General features: G+C 38.8%; 2 protein-coding genes and 1 pseudogene across 16 annotated transcripts in view; 1 reads left to right on the top strand and 2 right to left on the bottom strand.

Annotated features, from left to right (window-relative positions):
* LOC139971430 (E3 ubiquitin-protein ligase TRIM56-like) overlaps positions 1-6,697 on the bottom strand; it is a 73,226-nt gene extending 66,529 nt beyond the window's left edge. The window contains exon 1 of the mRNA XM_071977886.1: positions 6,575-6,697. The gene's annotated coding sequence lies outside the window, so the exon portion shown is untranslated. The remainder of the gene's footprint in view (positions 1-6,574) is intronic.
* LOC139971434 (uncharacterized) overlaps positions 1-17,855 on the top strand; it is a 48,003-nt gene that overhangs the window by 5,060 nt on the left and 25,088 nt on the right. For 9 of the 15 annotated variants that reach the window (XM_071977939.1, XM_071977997.1, XM_071977990.1 and 6 more), the window contains one exon: positions 308-1,556. The gene's annotated coding sequence lies outside the window, so the exon portion shown is untranslated. Of the gene's footprint in view, positions 1-307; positions 1,557-6,589; positions 6,719-17,855 lie in introns of those variants that run through there. The other 6 variants (XM_071977981.1, XM_071978035.1, XM_071977973.1 and 3 more) reach the window with 6 other exon arrangements.
* On the bottom strand, positions 971-15,230 carry LOC139971814 (2-aminomuconic semialdehyde dehydrogenase-like; annotated as a pseudogene).

Here is a 17,855-nt window from a genome sequence, read left to right as displayed (position 1 = left end):
TTGTTATTTTAGAATCGGGGTGTAAGTGTCTCCTAAAGATGTATCGGGGAGTTTAAGCCTACAGATGTATAATAGAGGGCTCTGTACTTTATATTTATGATCAGCATTTATGCCTGTGCATTTTAATTATCCCAAGTTATAGTTATATTCAGAGTTAATAAAAAGGAACTTATTATCAAATATCAACTTTTGGAGATTAAGACTTTCCTGTTCACGCTTGGTTCAACGTTATTAGTGTAAGGCCCAGCTTACTGTTACCTGGAACTATCAAAATAAGCCTTACAATCCTTTGCTACTCTCTGTACAGCGACCACCTACTGACCAGCGGCCATTGGAATACTACGAGAATCCGAAAAGGGCGAGGGCCAGCTACTTCGAGGGCGATACAGAGGAGATCATGAAGACCTACAGGGACACACTAGAGAGGCTGGGAACTTCCAAAATAACCATTAAAGAAGTAGTAAGTTTCAAACAAGTATCACTTTAAAGAGAACCCTGCGCAGCTATAAATTTCTAACTTTCTCTCCTTTCTACTTTCTAGGTTCGGAAGATGTACAACGACAATAGGACTCTACAGCAGTGGACGGTGCAGCAGCTGTACGACAAAGTCAGGAAGTCGCTGTATTAAAAGTAAGTTCAATTCTAATCATGCATGAATGCCCAATGTTATAAAGCATCCCACTGCCTCTGATTTGAAGCTACAAGGATCAATATACTAATTTAATCTGTCTTTTTTTTCTGTTCAGCCAACTTACACCACTGATGTGGAGGATGCACCTCCCGTTGCTGCACCCCCCCCCCCACTCTAGTCAGGGCCTTATTTCAGGACTCAGATGTATCTATGTACTGAGGATAACGATGTCCAGGGTAGCCGTACGCGTCGTGATAGGAGTCTACTTGATATTCAGATCCATCTTCCCAGGATTCAATCAGTTCCTACAGAGTCTGGTGTGATGTCATGTTTGTTAAATGTACGACAAGCTGAGGAAGCTCCTCCACAAGGAAGAGGACAATAAAATTCCATGTGGCCAAAAGTTCAAAAGCCCGCAGAGAAGAGACAGGCCCTACACCTCTATCGAGAAACAATCAAAAAATCAAACAAAAAATATTACCAAAAAAAATGTAGTAAGAAAGATATTATTATTATATTATTATGAAGCAATGCAGTCAGAGGAGATGGCATGTGCTACCACACATTAGACACATGGCCCACAGAGAAGAGACAGGCCCAGTCCAGTCATGGACTCACTTATTCCTGATATTCCTGCCTCACCAGTCAACAAAGACTTTCTCCGAAGAAGAAGAACACATACCGTGTGGGCAAAGGTCTCCTACCAAAAGGAACGAAAACAGGATCCAGCTGAAAGAAGAAACCTACAAAGGTCAGAAGCCACGCTCATGCCAAATATAAAATATTCATTCCTGAGATTCCTGCCTCACCAGTCAATAAAGACTCATCCTTCTCCTCAGAAGAAGAACACATACCGTGTGGGCAAAGAACTCCTACCAAAAGGAACGATAACAGGATCAAGCTGCAAGAGGATACCTACAAGAAGGTCAAAAGCAACGCAGATATGTTGAAGGAGCTCCAGTCAAGGCTCATCACTCTCACTAAAGAGATAGACGGCGATAAAAACACTACCTATCACCAACTCAAGGTTCAGAGAAACCCACCCAAACTCCCGGCGCAACTGAACCACTCGGAGGAGTTTACTGATTCCTGGAATCAAGTACTCCAACGAGCAGGCAGGAACCTCCGCAGAGTCTGGAGAGACGAGTGATCCCGCCAAGCTAAAAGGCAACGGGACAGGTTTCTTGAAAAGAGATCTAGAGCAGAGACGGACTTAGAGTCAACATTGGAAGCTCTGGAGGGAGGCACACAGGCTTTTGAAGACCATCCTCCAGAAGTCAGCGAAAAGAGAGGAATCCAGAGTATCGTGCTGACCAAAGGCAAATCACAGAAAGCAACCTTACAAAAGGTAATAAGCGAAAACGGATCATCGACCGAAAAAATATCGGAATTTGTGGACTATTTCTTGCTTCCTATTGTATTAAAACAAAGCACCTATGTGAAAGACACAAATCACATTCTGCAAATTTTGGAAGCCACCCCGTTACCAAAAACAGTAGTATCGTCATGCATAGACTTGAAAACCAGATTTTACTGACAGATAACGAAGAATCAGCCGACTCTCATGGTTCACACGAAGCTCTTTTAGATGCTCCTATAGCTGCACTATGATTCCATGAAAACTCGTGCACAGAAAATAGATGCATTTTAAGAACGAGACGCCCAGGCCGAATATAAAATATTCAAAGGCTACTACTGATGAAGCTCCTCCTATAAAGTTTGAGAGCAGAAACCGGTCTAGTTGGTCATAAGAACCTACACTAGTCTCTCCTACTATTAACAGTACACTCAATTCACCTAATAGGTGCAATTATGTTTCACCATGAGGAGCATGCTATAAGTTCATGTTCCTCGGGCCCTCCCTTAAAAATACTTCAGGTTCTTGGCGACTAGGATACATTAGATAGTGTAAAAACGCCTATACCCCCTTTTCATTATTATAAGGCAATGCAGTCAGAGGAGACGGCATGTGCTGCCAAACATTTTTCAAATATGTCTGTACCTATGCACGCAATGCGCCGATGTTATGCGTGTACCATAATAGCAGGAAATATTTACGTTGGTGTTTCCTCAATACTTAGAAATTCCTCCCCTTCAGAAATCCCTGCCAAATTGTTCTGACCTTGGGTATGTTTATGGCTTCTATACAATGTGATTACAAAAGACTTCACTTACCAGCAACTCCTTGACTGCACAATAGACAACTTAAAGGTAGGAACTGCAACATGAACCCATGGTAATCACCATGTATGTTCATAGTTCAACATTCCAGTATCATTGTACTTAGGACTGATTACCATATGTCTCAGCCCTCTTACCTCTTAACCTTTATAGTAATTTACATAGTGGTACTAAAATGTTATGCTCTGCAACATAGGGGTGCATGTATTCATAATTAGGGGCAACTTGGGTAGGACCTAACTTCCATCTTTCTCATTAGTATTTAACACATGTGCAAAGTATCCCCTGAACATAGTACATACCATCATACCAAGTACATAACCATCATACCATAGTACATACCAAGTACATACCATCATGAAGTAGAGATGTTACATACTTGTAGCAATTATTAGGGCAAAAAATTGTCCCTGTTCAATCGTATCCATATTTGTTCAATTTATCTATAACAGTTCCAAGATGGACAGTTAACTTGGCAAGTCCTGCTGTTGTAGGAAAGAAACATGAATTTCAACCTGCCTTGTTAGCTTCCGCCCACTCATGAATATTTATAAGTAATATTTAGCCGGTGAAGTGTACAGGTATGGTCGACACTACTACAAGCTATAAGTTTGTAGTAACATATCATGTTTACAAGAATGATGGTGATTGCAGAGGTTGTTGAAGCCTTTAATATTACATCAAAATTAGAAATTATTTATAAACTCAATGATTTTATCATGATTGAAAGTATACTCTGATGCAGAGATGTCAGCATCATTAACCTGGCATTGCCAGTCCCAGCATGTCTGAAACCAAATTGTTATTTACCAGCGATATAAAAAGGGAGTCTGCAACCAATTGACCAACATTTTAATGAAAACAGTCTAAAATGTCAAACTCTCTTAAAGTGTCAGGTCAGTGTTATTAGTGGTCTTTGTTATAACTGACACTGCAAATAGTTAATACTAATTTGAATACAATGGAACAAGATACTTCCAAGGTTAATATTCATCAACTGGAATATAATGGAATGCTTTGATAAACTAGGGTTGTACAACAAAGTGCTATGCAAAAAGAATGAGGGGTCTAAAAACAGAACTAGGGCTGTGAGTTTTCGTTTAAAGACCTAAACGTTTAAACGGCCGATTTTTCGTTCGTTTAAAAGTTTAAACGTTTGCGAAAATCGCGAGAAAATGCTGAGCACGTGTAGCGTGCGAGTATAAAGGCGTGGGGTCCAGGGCACCGCCCTAGGGCCCTGGTGGGGCGAAGACCCCGGAAAAGGAAAAGGAAATTTTTGCGTGTCTGGCGATAAAAAATTCGCAGTTGAGGATGCAAAATACTGACAACTTTTTTAATTTAAATTGTCACGAAGCTGATGAAAAATTTTAAATGACAAGTTAGAGTAGCTATATTATGTTATAAAATGAAAAGAGATTTAATCTGTCTTACAATCTCTGAAAAGTTTAACTTACAGAACCTCCGATATAATGAAACAAAAACGTTCGGCAAAGCCCCGTTTCTAGACTGCCTAACAATGAATAGCGCGCACTAAACGTACATCAGTTTACAACTGCAGTACGGTTTAACCAAACTTAAATACTACGTTAGGATAATGTACATGTGCTCAGAATTTTCCCAGGTACCTTGCCAAACAACTGTGAGCTCATCCCCTGTCTAACACCTGTTTGTTAACATTTTTGGCACGTTTCCAAGAAACGTTTCATGGAGTATTCCCCATGATACACGAGGCACAGTTCATACCATACAGTGAACACGCAGCACAAGATGTCAAGCTATGGCCATCTTTATGAAAGTAAACCTTGTAATAAAATATGTTTTAGGCCACACGGCATGATTAACTAATGCTTAACATTATTTCCATGTTCTTGTAGAAAACGTCAAGTTCGCAAAATACAATTAGTTGTGTTTTTGTAGTTACGTGAGATCCGTAACCGACGAGGTGGTTAGGCTATTTGCTATACACTTAACTATGGTAGGACATTATTTTTTCCGTATTTTTGGAAATTTTAGAAAATATTTTCTTTCCCCCCCCCCTTAACACCAGATGTGGTCTTACTAAATGGGTGTACTAGAGCCTTGTTTACATGACATTAGTTGCATTTAGCACGATTTGCCAGTTTCGCGTGAATTTTTTGAAAGAGTTTTGCTGGATCTTTCGTAAAATTTGAAAGGTGTACCAACTTACTTTTCATACACAATTGGTAATTTCTCTACTGATTTTCAGAGTTTTTTTTTACGATCACCAATCGATACATTTCCTTTGATCATGTATTTGAACAACTATTACCAAGTCGAGTATTCGACCCGGTATTGTCTGGTGGGAGAGTTCAACGTGATGGACAGGGATTGTAATCATTTCGATCGAACATGCATTGACTGGATTATCTGCGCCGCCGCTGTCGGCTCGATATAAAGTACACTTGTGCCGCGAATCAGGAAGTTTTCACAAAAGGATAACAGCGTTCAAGTTTAAGCCATTCATATCGCCGGATACATCGGGGGGGGGGGACAAAAGTAGGATTAAGTTCGCGGTTTATGATTCGACTGATCGTAAGTTGTGTTGTTATTTCGCGTAGTAGACAAAATAAACGGGAATTGATACGCAATTTTTGCCAATAAATTTAATTTTCAGTTGATATAATAGTTTGGTTTAAACGTTCATCAGGTTTTATTAAACGTTTAAACGATCTTTCGTTCGTTTACACGTTTAAACGGCACAGCACTAAACAGAACCTAGTTAGTGTTTTGTAAATTCATTTCCAAAATTGCTATATTTTAAGCACTTAATTTTCACCTTAATATGAGTGATATCTTCATTAAATAATTTGCCTGAAATCAGATATTAATACCCTTTTTTTTTTAGGTTTGTATCTTTTGCTCTGTCTGACTAACCAAACAACTTTCAAATACATAATTACGAAAAACCTTCTGTAAACTAAACTCATTTGCTTGTTGGTAAAAGTTTTTCTTATTTGCAATAATATGAGTTTTATAAATTCAGACAGGTTTATTTGGGTCAATTGGGCACATTCACATATATCAATGCCTCCAGTTTTGCTACTTAGGTGACTCAGCTTTCATAAATCAACCTAAATTAAATCAAGTAATCATTCAATGATCAACTTATTTAAGAATCTACTTTTTGCAGCAATTACTTACAGTGCTTCAAACGAATGACCATGTACTATTTGTATATTTGAAAAGCTAACACTCTCAAATTTTCATATCTGGAAGCCTTCCGGGTAGATTCCTGTATTGGACGAATTTTTGGTAGTTGTAAACTTTTACAAATAAACTCGACTAGAATTACATAACATGGTCTCATTTAAAGGGAAGGAAAGAGGCATTGTTTTAAAAAGAAGGCACAATCTATAAACCATACATTGGTATGGAGAACGTTCAATTTAAGGCAAGCCTCACATCTGGAAGAAATTTAGATTTGCTGAATACAAGATTTTGACATCAGATGTCCAATGCATTGATGATTTTTTTGTTTATACATATTTTTAAGATTTTAATCTCTTCTAATTCATATTTTTGAGGCAAACATATTTACCATTTTGGATATCGTTGTAAATCAAGGGTGCCAGATAAGTACTTTCAAATAAAACATACTCCTCATAGGAAAATTGAAGACATCTGACACCCAACACATGATCAGAAATTAAATAAATACAAATATATATTAAGTATATATTTTTATAAATTGGTGACAATTTCACTTGGAAGATAGACTGCTTAGTTTTGATACATTCTAACCTTCCCATTTTTCAGGTCATCTTGATGCAAATAGTCTTCTCTTCGGTGAAGAAGTTCAAGGATTCCTTGGCACTCTCTCGACCGATCCCAGAAGCTTTGATCCCCCCAAAAGGCATATTTAGATCGCGAATCAGCCAACAATTGGTCCAAACTGTACCGACCTACAACATAAACATGATTCAGTAGTAATGACTTATTCTAGTAGTAGTAGTACTGTCACCACTTGGCCTAGCTGTACAGCAGGCTGTACCTGGTACATTAACTTTTCACATGACCATGTTTGGAGTAAAATTGTTGTGTCTGTCTTTTTTCAAAGGCAGCTCCAATGAAATTTTGTGTTCCCTTATTATTGATATCTTCATTTATGTTTGTACTGGTTGCCTAGAAACATTTGAAATCCTAGTGCAGCTGAATTACTGGTTGTGCACACTGACAAGTGATCAGTGGGTGTGTGAAGTTTGGCAAGTTTGCTTAAATTTTCCTATACGGTGATCAATGGAGCTCCATAGGACAGAACAATTGGATATGTAACAAGAAAAACAAAATTGGATTTCAGACGAAATTTGGAAAAGTGGCATCTCTGTTCATTACTTTTTCATTACCTCAAGTTTATGAGCTACCCGATGAGCGGTACCCCAGGTCCGTGGTCCAAACAGAGGCACAAAGGCCAAACTGTATTCCATTGGCCCTTTCAATGACTTCTTCTTCCGTCTGAAATGGGACCACACATGTGACAGGGCCAAATGTCTCTTCCTGCATGCACCTTGAGGTATCTTTTAAGTTGCTGATCACAGTTGGCCTCATGAAATAACCCTTGAGAGGAAAATACCACAAAGTTAAAAACACTATTGAAGGAACATAGACCATCAACAATACATTATTATATAATGGCAGTGATAAGGGAGGGTCGTGCAGGAAAGGTGTTCCTTTGACTATCATTCCAAACATATATATGACAGTCTCAATGATGAAAACATTAGCACAGGTTACGGCCAGAAAACATTCCCTTTTTCAACATGTAATTTAGTGTTTACACGGGTCCAAAAATCGGGAACCGTGTACCCGAGGGCCGTTACCCGTCGGGTATCTGGGAAAAAATTGTTTACACTCGTATATCACGATTTTCAAGAAATTACATATTAAATACTGTAATAAATGAATTATATTCTCTACTGAAAATGTTTTCATGTTCAAAAACGTATGTGTAAGGTAAGGTATAAAACCTTTCTCAGTAATTTCTATTTGTTTTTTTCTGTCATAAACTTGTTAATTACTTAATATAATTAGCATTACTACTAATTAGTAGTAATGTTGTTAATATCGCACTGGTTATGCTTGCTCTCTACGTCTATTGGATCAGACTATAAAATATCCCTTTACTTTAGCTCAGTTGTTACTACTACTATCTATTATGCAGGCCCAGCGTTCGCATTAGCCGCAAGATTACGCGATTCGCGCAATTTGATCGCATTTGGAATATAGATTAGTAAAAAGCCACTTGCGATTATTATTTTTTAGTTATCCCGTCTATAATCCATAAACATGTCGTAAAATTCCTTGTCAGCCTTTCCTTCTATGAAATAAACAAATGAATAAATAATAATTTCATCCACATGGTAGCCTAACACCACACTAAGTCAATGCATGAGAAATCTAGCAAAGCCTAACCATCTGTTTATTCGCTGAAATTGTGACGCAGTTATAAGATATCCATGGAATACTTTCGTTATTGCTGTTATCTTCAACCACATGGTAGCCTAACACTACACTAAGTCAATGGGAAATCTGCCTAACCATCAGTTTGGATTTTTTTTTTTAAATCACACTTTGCGTAGGATTCGAGTAATAAATTAGGAACCGGGTAGTATCGCGTCAGGCAGGTACCTTCATTATTGCTGTTATCTTCGACCACATATTTTAGCCTAACACCACACTAAGTCAATGGGAAATCTGCCTGGGAATGGGAAAAAAGTCAATGGGAAAATGGGAAAAAATTTTTTTTTTGCAAATCTACAGTTAAATCACACTCTGCGTAGGATTGGGGTAATAAATTAGGAACCAGGTAGTATTGCATCGGGCGGGTACCCGGATAACCCGTGCAAACACTAATGTAATTGTTAGCCAATGTGATGGCCAGTAGCTATCCTAAATATCAACCTTTGACCCACAGGTGTTCCATCAAGTTAGCAGATTTTTCACACCAAATAGCATGATATCAAAATGCACCGATGGGATCTACCTGCATGCCCCCACCACCCTCGAATGGCTTTGATGGTCAATTCCAACTTGTCCAAGGTAAACTTTACCCTGTAACTTTACCTCCATATAGTAATAAACATTTTACCTCACAATATCATTGTAATGTCTTATTTGAGATGTGTATGGTGAACAAGGCTCTTTGTATAGGCATGTTAAGAGGCCTATAGTTCCTAGGCATGTAACACCCACTTTTGCTACAGTTCTTATACACTTTTCTACTTACATTTTGATGACTTTCTGGAAGAGACAATTCCTTATCTTGGCTTCTTTCTCCACACTCAATGCGACCTCCTTCTCCAATAGCGATGTCAACATAACCTTTGACTTTTGCCAAGTGTTCTTTACTGATCAGAGCCCCTACATCAGTGGTGCTTTCTGTTGGCGGTCCAAGTTTTCTGAAGAAACAGAATTGTTAAAAAAATCTCTTCAATTTTAAAACAGTGAATTGGGATTGATGCCAAGTTTGACTGATGCAAGAGAAAAATCAGTATTAAAAGTTTTCAATGATGTTTAGAAGTATAAAGTAGAGTGTTTGAAAAGATGTATGATTTGAGCTCACCAAACTCACACACCAATTCATAGATCTCAACAGCATTAAACATTTTTTAAAGCACAGACCGTTAAAATGTTCAGTGACCCACAACCTCTTAGACCACCACCCAGCCACACGGTTGACATGTCCCTCCACTCCCCACGCCCACCCCCTTACCATCTTATCATTACAATGCCATTGTTTACATTTGGTTGCTAATGTGATGGTTAGCTCTGCTCTGCTATCTTGCCAGAAGCAAATCCATACAAGACGATGGAATCCGAAGATTAGCAAGTCACAGGTCATATTAACCCATAGGTTGCAAATCATCACCTTACAACTATTCCACAGGGGTACCTACTTTTTAAGACATTAAACCTTTTCAAATTAAATTTTTTAAAAATCCATAAACAGTGAGACATTTATTTACATCATTCGTTGACAGATTGGTTTCAAAAACTGCTGCTGTTCACCAATTCTCTTCAAGCAGAAACCTTCCAAGAAATAGGGGGAGGTGGGGGGGGGGTAAATAAAAAAATAAAAATATCCCTTAGTCACCTTGTAGCTTCTATGAACAGTTCCAAAAACCTTGGATAGAGTTTCTCCTGGACGAAGATCCTACTGGTGGCGAGACAGACCTCTCCTTGATTGGTGAAACTGAAACGAACGACTGTTGGAATGCACTGCTCTAAATCAGCATCGTCAAATATTATAGCAGCATTCTTACTTCCGAGCTAGACAGAGCAAAGAGAATACTATCACATTTCACAAATCAGGTCTCAAACAGAACCAAAAGTTTGGTTAACTTGTTTTTCTCAAAGGTTTCACCGATTAATATTTTGTTATTATTTCCTTCTTTTCTCTGTAGGGTGTATGTTATACTTGGGCAAGCCAATTTGCAAGTGGACATCACTTGATATATTCATTCATTATGACAGATAACACACCCACGATATAGATTTACAGAAGCAGCATAGCTATGTGGAAACCACATTCTAATGGAAACCATACAATGGAAGTAATAGAATCTAATGTTATACAAACAAAGGGGAATCGGTCTCCATAAAAAGCTATCAAACCCAACCCCTAAAACACTGATCCATCCTACTGACTGTAACCACGACTTCAAGTTTCCTTACTATTCGGTTTGTATCCCGTAACGTTAACAATTCCTAAACTTTTCCTTATTAAATTGACCAAACCCATAGAAGTATCCCCGTCTGTTATATTGAACTTTAATATTTAATCAATATTGGTCGAAATAACCCCAAAAGTTGGGAAAAATGACCATGCTGGTAGGGTCAAATGACCAACATGGTTGGGCGAAATGGTGAGGTTGTTCGAAATGGCAGTTGGGCAAAATGGTTGTTGGGCGAAGTGACCAGCTTACCAGCTTCAAAAAAAGCTATTGAGCTGAGTATTAACATAATTTGAAATATTATTTGGCCTTCATAATAGTCACACATCGAAAAATCATGACAGAATTTGGCTGTATGCCAAAAGCACATCTTCACAACATGTTAATTGTATGAACTTGTACGAGGCTATCAAAATAGCTCTATATTCAAGGGTCACAAACACTTCATTAACCAGTAGTACTTAACTCCAACATGTAATTAGACTCTGAACTGAATCATGAATCAATTACATCATACATTTAAGCTTAATTTAGTAGAACAAACTTATTTTATAGTTCCTACCTCTAAGGACAATTTCTTGAAGTTGCAGCGCTGCTGCCGATAATTTTCTTGCCGGTTGCAGTGCCACCAGTGAACGAAATGACTGGAATCTCGGGATGTTCAACCATCGATTGGCCGACTTTGTGTCCGTAGCCAAACACCATGTTGACCACACCAGGAGGAAGTCCTGTATAAAGAAATAGCAACAGATGGTAGTTCTTTACCCTACACGACATCTCAGAGGTTATAAATACAAACTAAAGCTGTAGCCAGTCCGGCTACAGTCTTAAGGAACATGGCGTCCAGCAATCCATGTGGTTTGGTGAAGATCCTCTAGCATCCTATAAGACAGGCTGTGAATACAGGAAGTAATTACCCTGTAAGATGTTTGAGGATATGTTCTTGCTTGCTGAACAAAAAGAATATAATTTTGCAGCTGGGTTCCTGTTCAAGTTTGTACACTTTGCTGGCCAACAAATGAATGGCTTCCGGGTATAAAATAGCTTCCAGGAATAAAATATTGTTGCTCTTGCTTATCTCTACTAAAGATATTAACTCTTCAAGAAGTACCATCATGTGCAAGCTATTTTAGCTGCTGATAGTGACTAGTAGAATAGTTATAATGAGTCTAAACAACCCTGGCACATAGCAGCAATCCCTGCATGCTTTCCTTGGCTGGTAAGGTCCTGAGAATTCACTGAGTAGCTCTAAAAGCCTGTTGTAAGGCCCTAAGGGTGTAGTACTATACTGTAGTATAACTATGCACTTGTTCACAGAAGGAGCTTGCATCCAGAAGTGTTGCAAACATGTGCAGACTACAGCTCCCTAACTTGTAGAGCTAAAGAATGTTTATCAGAGAAAGGAACAATGAAGATCTGCTCCTATACATCTGAATAACAAAAGATGGAATTCCTAGCAGGTTCAGTCTTCCTAGCTTATTCCATTGTTATTATAATGCCTCAAGTGATGAGAATAGTCCATTGGCTGAAAGGGCTCAAAGAAGTGTTGACAACTACAAGCTTGAACTTGCACCATGGCATTGTTATTATAAGTTACTTATTGATTTATTGCAAAACACAATGATCTGTGAGGCCCTACAGTGCATATTGTCAGTGAAGCTCCTAAAAGCATCCTATTCAAATCATAAATTTATCTGTGGATGAGATAAACTATTATTTTGCATCTTGAATGTCCACAAATTTGACAATAAATCCACTATGAAGACTATTGTATAGTAAACAATAACTGCTATGAAGGAGGTTCTTAGTTCATAGTAATGTTAATCAGATGTGAATAAACTAGCATATATAGCTATAGGTCACTGCATGGTTGCACACCTGGCCTGTCTATGTGTAGTTTGTACACTAATTATCTATAGATCAATTTGGGTCTATGCTATACACTTGCAACATAAACCTTGAATTTGATATTGATATGTATGATCACCCAGCCAGATCACTCAGATGGGGAACCTCACTGGTCTCGGGGAAATCCCTGCCCCCGCCATGATTAGATATGCCTGTTTGTTCTGTACCTTGCTTCCCCTTCCTTGTACTTTTATTTACTTTTATATATGCAGTATGTTCGCAAAGGATTATGCTTGTGTGTGGAACAGTCAAATGTACGGGTCTCAACAATAGGTTGGTATGGTAAGTGCCCCACCACCCCCACCCGTACCCTTCCCTAATGCACTATTCACAAGAGAGGCTCATCAATCCAGTCCGAATCAGACTTGGACCCTAGTGAAATTGGACTTGGCTCGGACTTGAGGCCTTGTGGACTCGGACCGGGTTAGGTGGACTCCAACCGTGAATCAATACTGTTACATATATCTTTGCATCTTGCAGTGTGCACACCTTGTATAGCATTTGTTATGTGATAAAAGACCTTGGTTCCAAGTACTGCTCAAAACCCCAAATCTTTTGGGGTATTTACAAACATGCTTACAAGCCTCATAGCCTAACAACTGATACCATTCTTGCACAGTGCTAGCCTAACAACTGATACCATTCTTGCACAGTGCCCCCAATGACCCTCTTCAAGGCCACTGCCCTCTTCTTTCTTTCTCTACCATTCAGAAGTCAATTAATGCAATCTGCTGATTTTATAACGTCAGATATGTACAGTACCTAATCTTAATTGTAGATTTTGTAGTCAATCTGTTTTATCGCTTTACTCTTCACCAATGCTTTTAATCGTTTTTCGATCTCATATTCCTGTATATATATCTGTATATGGTATGTATTTACTGTTTTAGTCATTGCATATTCTAGATTGTTTGTAAAGCGCACAGGTGCATCACGCATAGTGCACTATATAAAATTTTATTTACATTACATTAATCTGTTATATTATAGATCAATACAGCTCTTCACAAGTACTGTGATTCTAATATATAGACTGTACCTGCTTGTTTCATGACCTCACATAACATCCATGCAGAGACTGAGGTCATTTCACTTGGTTTACAGATGCACGTGTTACCGGCTGCGATGCACGGACCAATCTTGAAGGTGAGTAAGTAGAGAGGCAGATTCCAGGGACTGATCAGCCCGGCTACACCGATGGGATTCTTAGTCGTATAGTTGAAAACACCAAACTTACTCTGGACTGTTGAACTAGAAGAAAGGAAATATCAAACAATTTTATTCATCATCATCACCATCCACACCACCACTAACACCCTCACCACCACTGCCCTCACTACGACCACCCTCATCACTACACCCTCACCACCACCACTACCATCACCACCACAATCACCCTCACCCTCATCCCCACTACCCTCACCACCACCCTCATCCCCACTACCCTCACCACCACCACCATCCCCACCACCCACATCACCACTACCCTCACCACCACCATCACAACCACCATCTTGAATTCTTGATCACCATCATCATCATCATCATCATCATAATAAAGGTCAATGAATGACTAGTGAACTATGCAGAAGAAGATTCTAAATGTAAATAAGTTGCATTAGAGAACTTGCCTACTATAGAAGTGATAAATAATTATAGATGTTTTAATATGAAGTATTCTAATTGGAGACAAACCATTAAATGGCAAAGTATTGGTCTTGAATGCAAACAAAAGTTACAAAATACTTTTAAGAAAATAATTAAATTGCTACACAATATCACACACATCCATAGCAGCCCTTTAATATTTAATTACTTACTCATTCAGTGTGTGCTGAATTGCTGTTGCAAAAAACCTCAAGTTTAGGACAGCTCTGGGGATGTCTACCTTCTTGGCCAGTCCAACCGGTTTTCCTTGGTCTCGGGATTCTATCTCAGCAAACTCGTCGAGTCGGGACCAGGGTCTTAGCTAGCAATGCGTCTCGCCGTCTTTGAGACGGCTAGATCGAAATGAAAGACGGCCGAATTTGAGTGGGACGGCTTTTGAGACGCCAATAAATGGCTCTGTAACTATTAGATATTTGTATGTACTGCTCAGTCAACAGGCGCCGCACGTCTAAAATGATGACACAACACTGTGAAATAATCACTGGAAAAAACCTGACAGTCGATCCTTTCGTTAAAACAGCTTGGAATACAGTCCAGTCAACAACACAATATAACCAGAAGACTACGTCCTCCCACTCATTCGTATGATCATATGAGTTCCACTACGGTGCTACTATGATGATTTACGTCAATTATGGCAACTGCGTAAGAAAGATGCCCTCCCATAAAACCCATCCAAATGAATACAATGTGCAAATTGCATTGTGTCTGTACACAGTGTATAGGTGCAGAGTACTGTTTGATACAGTAAACACAGTAGGTAATAACGAACCAATATGAATTACATACCAAAATAAAAATTGGACCAGTGGCTGTTTAAGGCATAGCGTGGGGTTTATTCTGCATTGTACAGGTGCAGAGTACTGTGTGATACAGTACACATAGTAGGTAAAATTGAACCAACATTACATCCTACATACAAAATTGGACCAGTGGCTGTTTAAGGCCTAGCCTGGGCTATATTCTGGTGGGCCTCTAACATGGGGTGATGGCAAAATCTCAATTAACCAATGTATACAGGACAGAATTTGGAAAATGTAGTAGGTGGGTGGCTACCTTTATTTTCACTAATTTCTTATCCCAGGGAGAGAAATTGTTTTGCTGCTCATGAATAATTCATTGGTGTAACTTACAAAAAATGCAACATCCATTACTCATTAGGCTAATCCTGTAATGCGTCATTATGTTTGGGGAGTACAGCTGCTGCCAGAATTAGTTTACTTGTGAGACTGATTTCATACGCTATTACCCTTCAATTTAAGTCTAGTAGTATTTTTACTACGATTTGAATCTACACGGTAGGCCTAGGCAGTTTCTGTTACTCTCGGCATCCCATACTTTTTCGCTGATCACTTTCCGCACACAAATATCAGGTGCAGAAATAACTTTTATTTTTCCCTGTAAACATGTACATTGTATGTTCGTCTGCAATTTTAGGAAACCAAATCTGAGATGATGAAAATAATCTGGGAAAGTATTAGAGAAAGTCCCTTCCCAACTTTAAATGTCCCATGACTTCTTCAGTGCCACCTCAATTTTATTAGGCCTAACATAACAGGTCTCTGTTGAAAGAGACCTAGGTATCTACATTGACTCATCTCTGCAACCTTCTAAACATTGTCTTGAAGCTGCTAAAAGAGGTAATAGGGTTTTAGGTATGATCAAGAGGAACTTCAGTTTTCTGAAAGAGGACATCGTAGTTAGGCTTTATATAGCAGTTGGTTAGGCCTCATCTGAAATATGCTGTGCATATTTTGTTAAGGATAAGGAAGTACTTGAAAAGGTCCAGAGGAGAGCTACTAGAATGATTAGTTCCTTAAAGAGTGTTCCTTATTATAGGCGGTTACAATTGTTGAATCTCACCACACTGGAGCTTAGGAGGTTACGTGGGGAATTGATTCAGGTTTTCAAGATAGTGTATGGTTTTGACAATTTATCCTTTACCGACTTTTTCATGTTTGCTAATAGTAGTTGTACCAGAGGTCATTGTCTTAAACTCCGAAAGTCACAAAGTAGGATTAATATTCGGCATAACTTTTTTTCTAAAAGGGTTGTGAATGAGTGGAACCGTTTGCCTGCGAAAGTTGTACTTGCAAGTAATTTCAATGGGTTTAAGAATGCTTTGGACAAGCACTTTTTGCATTGTAATCGGGTTTGTGTCTTCAGTATTTTTCTCTCTCCTACAGGGTCCTTGATGGGGACTTGAGTGTCCCGCCTGATCCCTTTTTTCTACTAAACTAAACTATATTGTTAGGCATAGTCTACATCAGGTTTACCACTGCCGTAATCAAGATTCAAATCATTCAATTAAAAAAAAAGGTTACACACATATATATTTGTAGGTTACCTAACGTTAGGCTATTTTGCTAGGTGTACACGATGCACCCCAAACCAATCTTAGCTAGGTTTTGCGTAACTGCCACTGAGCTTATTACTTTTAATTTTTTGAGTTAGAACTTACTGTTCATAGCCTAGGCAGTAACACTAACAGGTACAAGTAACATGCTGAGTAGGCCTATGACCAAGAATCAGTTACCGGGGTACGTGCCTAGCATAAGTTGTGACAGTGGTCCATTTATATTCATTCATAACCCAATGTTTTCAAATTGGGAGACAAACACAATTTTTATAAGGAGATTCTGGTCTGAGCAATTGTCTCAGTTCCGCCCAAAACATTTTAGGAGACGAACTGGTGCCATGTAGCTTAGCCTATGTCACATTGCAATGAAAGGTTAACGTTATGTCTTACTACGTAACGCTACGGCTAGGCTACTTGTGCCTTAAATTCCAGACCCCGATAGGCCAAGATATTGTGATTTAAGCCAAACTGCTTTCGTCCCGCTGAGCCACTTCTTTTCTTAACCTACGCCTAACATTCCAGCAAAATACTTCAAGAATGTATAAGAAATATTAGTGAGAGTTTACATCAAGTAGTTTTACCGAATATCGAAAGGTATAGTATGTATAGTATCGTTGATGCAGTACTATTGCTGTCTGTTGATGGTTCGTGTATGACATACGACATTACGTACACAACAAAGTCAACTCGGCAATGAATTATACGTGATGCATACGCACAGAAGCGTTTTCTGTGGCCATGGCTCCGTGCCAAACTTTTTGGTTTGACGTCATCATTTTTCTACAACTCGTAGTCTTAGCCAAAAAATGTTGTAAACTGCAGTCATTTTCTTTACATTTAGATCCAATTACGACAAATAATTATAATCTGGAGTATAATATATACGTAAAACTGAAGTTTATATGTTATTAAACTTCATTTTTTGACACTACTCTTAGGATTCAGTAAATTCGACATTGTGACATAATGTACAGATAAACGAAACGGCGTGGAATTCTGTCCCCCTCCAGAGCTGAGACCCACATCTAAGCTCGAGAATACTCTCTCGCAAAAACATACACTCAATAGCCAACCACCTAGCTAGCTAAAAAAAAATCGTTTCGTCGCGTCATCATTTTCGCACACCCGTGTATTTGTATTTATTCTTTCCAAGCTAGGTGTTGTTTATCACGGTACTGTGGAAAGAGTGAGCTAATATTGACAGCTCCTGCGATGTTTTCCTTATATACCTGAAAAGGCAGGAGGGAAAAGTTTTGCGTCGTAGTAACGACCATGCAATCTGTCTAGTTTCAAAATGGCGCGAAATTTCCGATTAATTTATATTAATGTGATATTGCGCGGGTTCGAAAAATCATTTGTCAAGGCAATACAATAGGATGTATGCAACACAAGCCATCTTGCTTCGCAGTTAGTATGA

The sequence above is a fragment of the Apostichopus japonicus genome, chromosome 1 (assembly GCF_037975245.1).
Source record: "Apostichopus japonicus isolate 1M-3 chromosome 1, ASM3797524v1, whole genome shotgun sequence".
NCBI lineage: Eukaryota > Metazoa > Echinodermata > Holothuroidea > Aspidochirotida > Stichopodidae > Apostichopus > Apostichopus japonicus.
The sequence above is the reverse complement of the archived record's forward strand: the minus strand, read 5'-3'. Positions and strand labels throughout refer to the sequence as shown.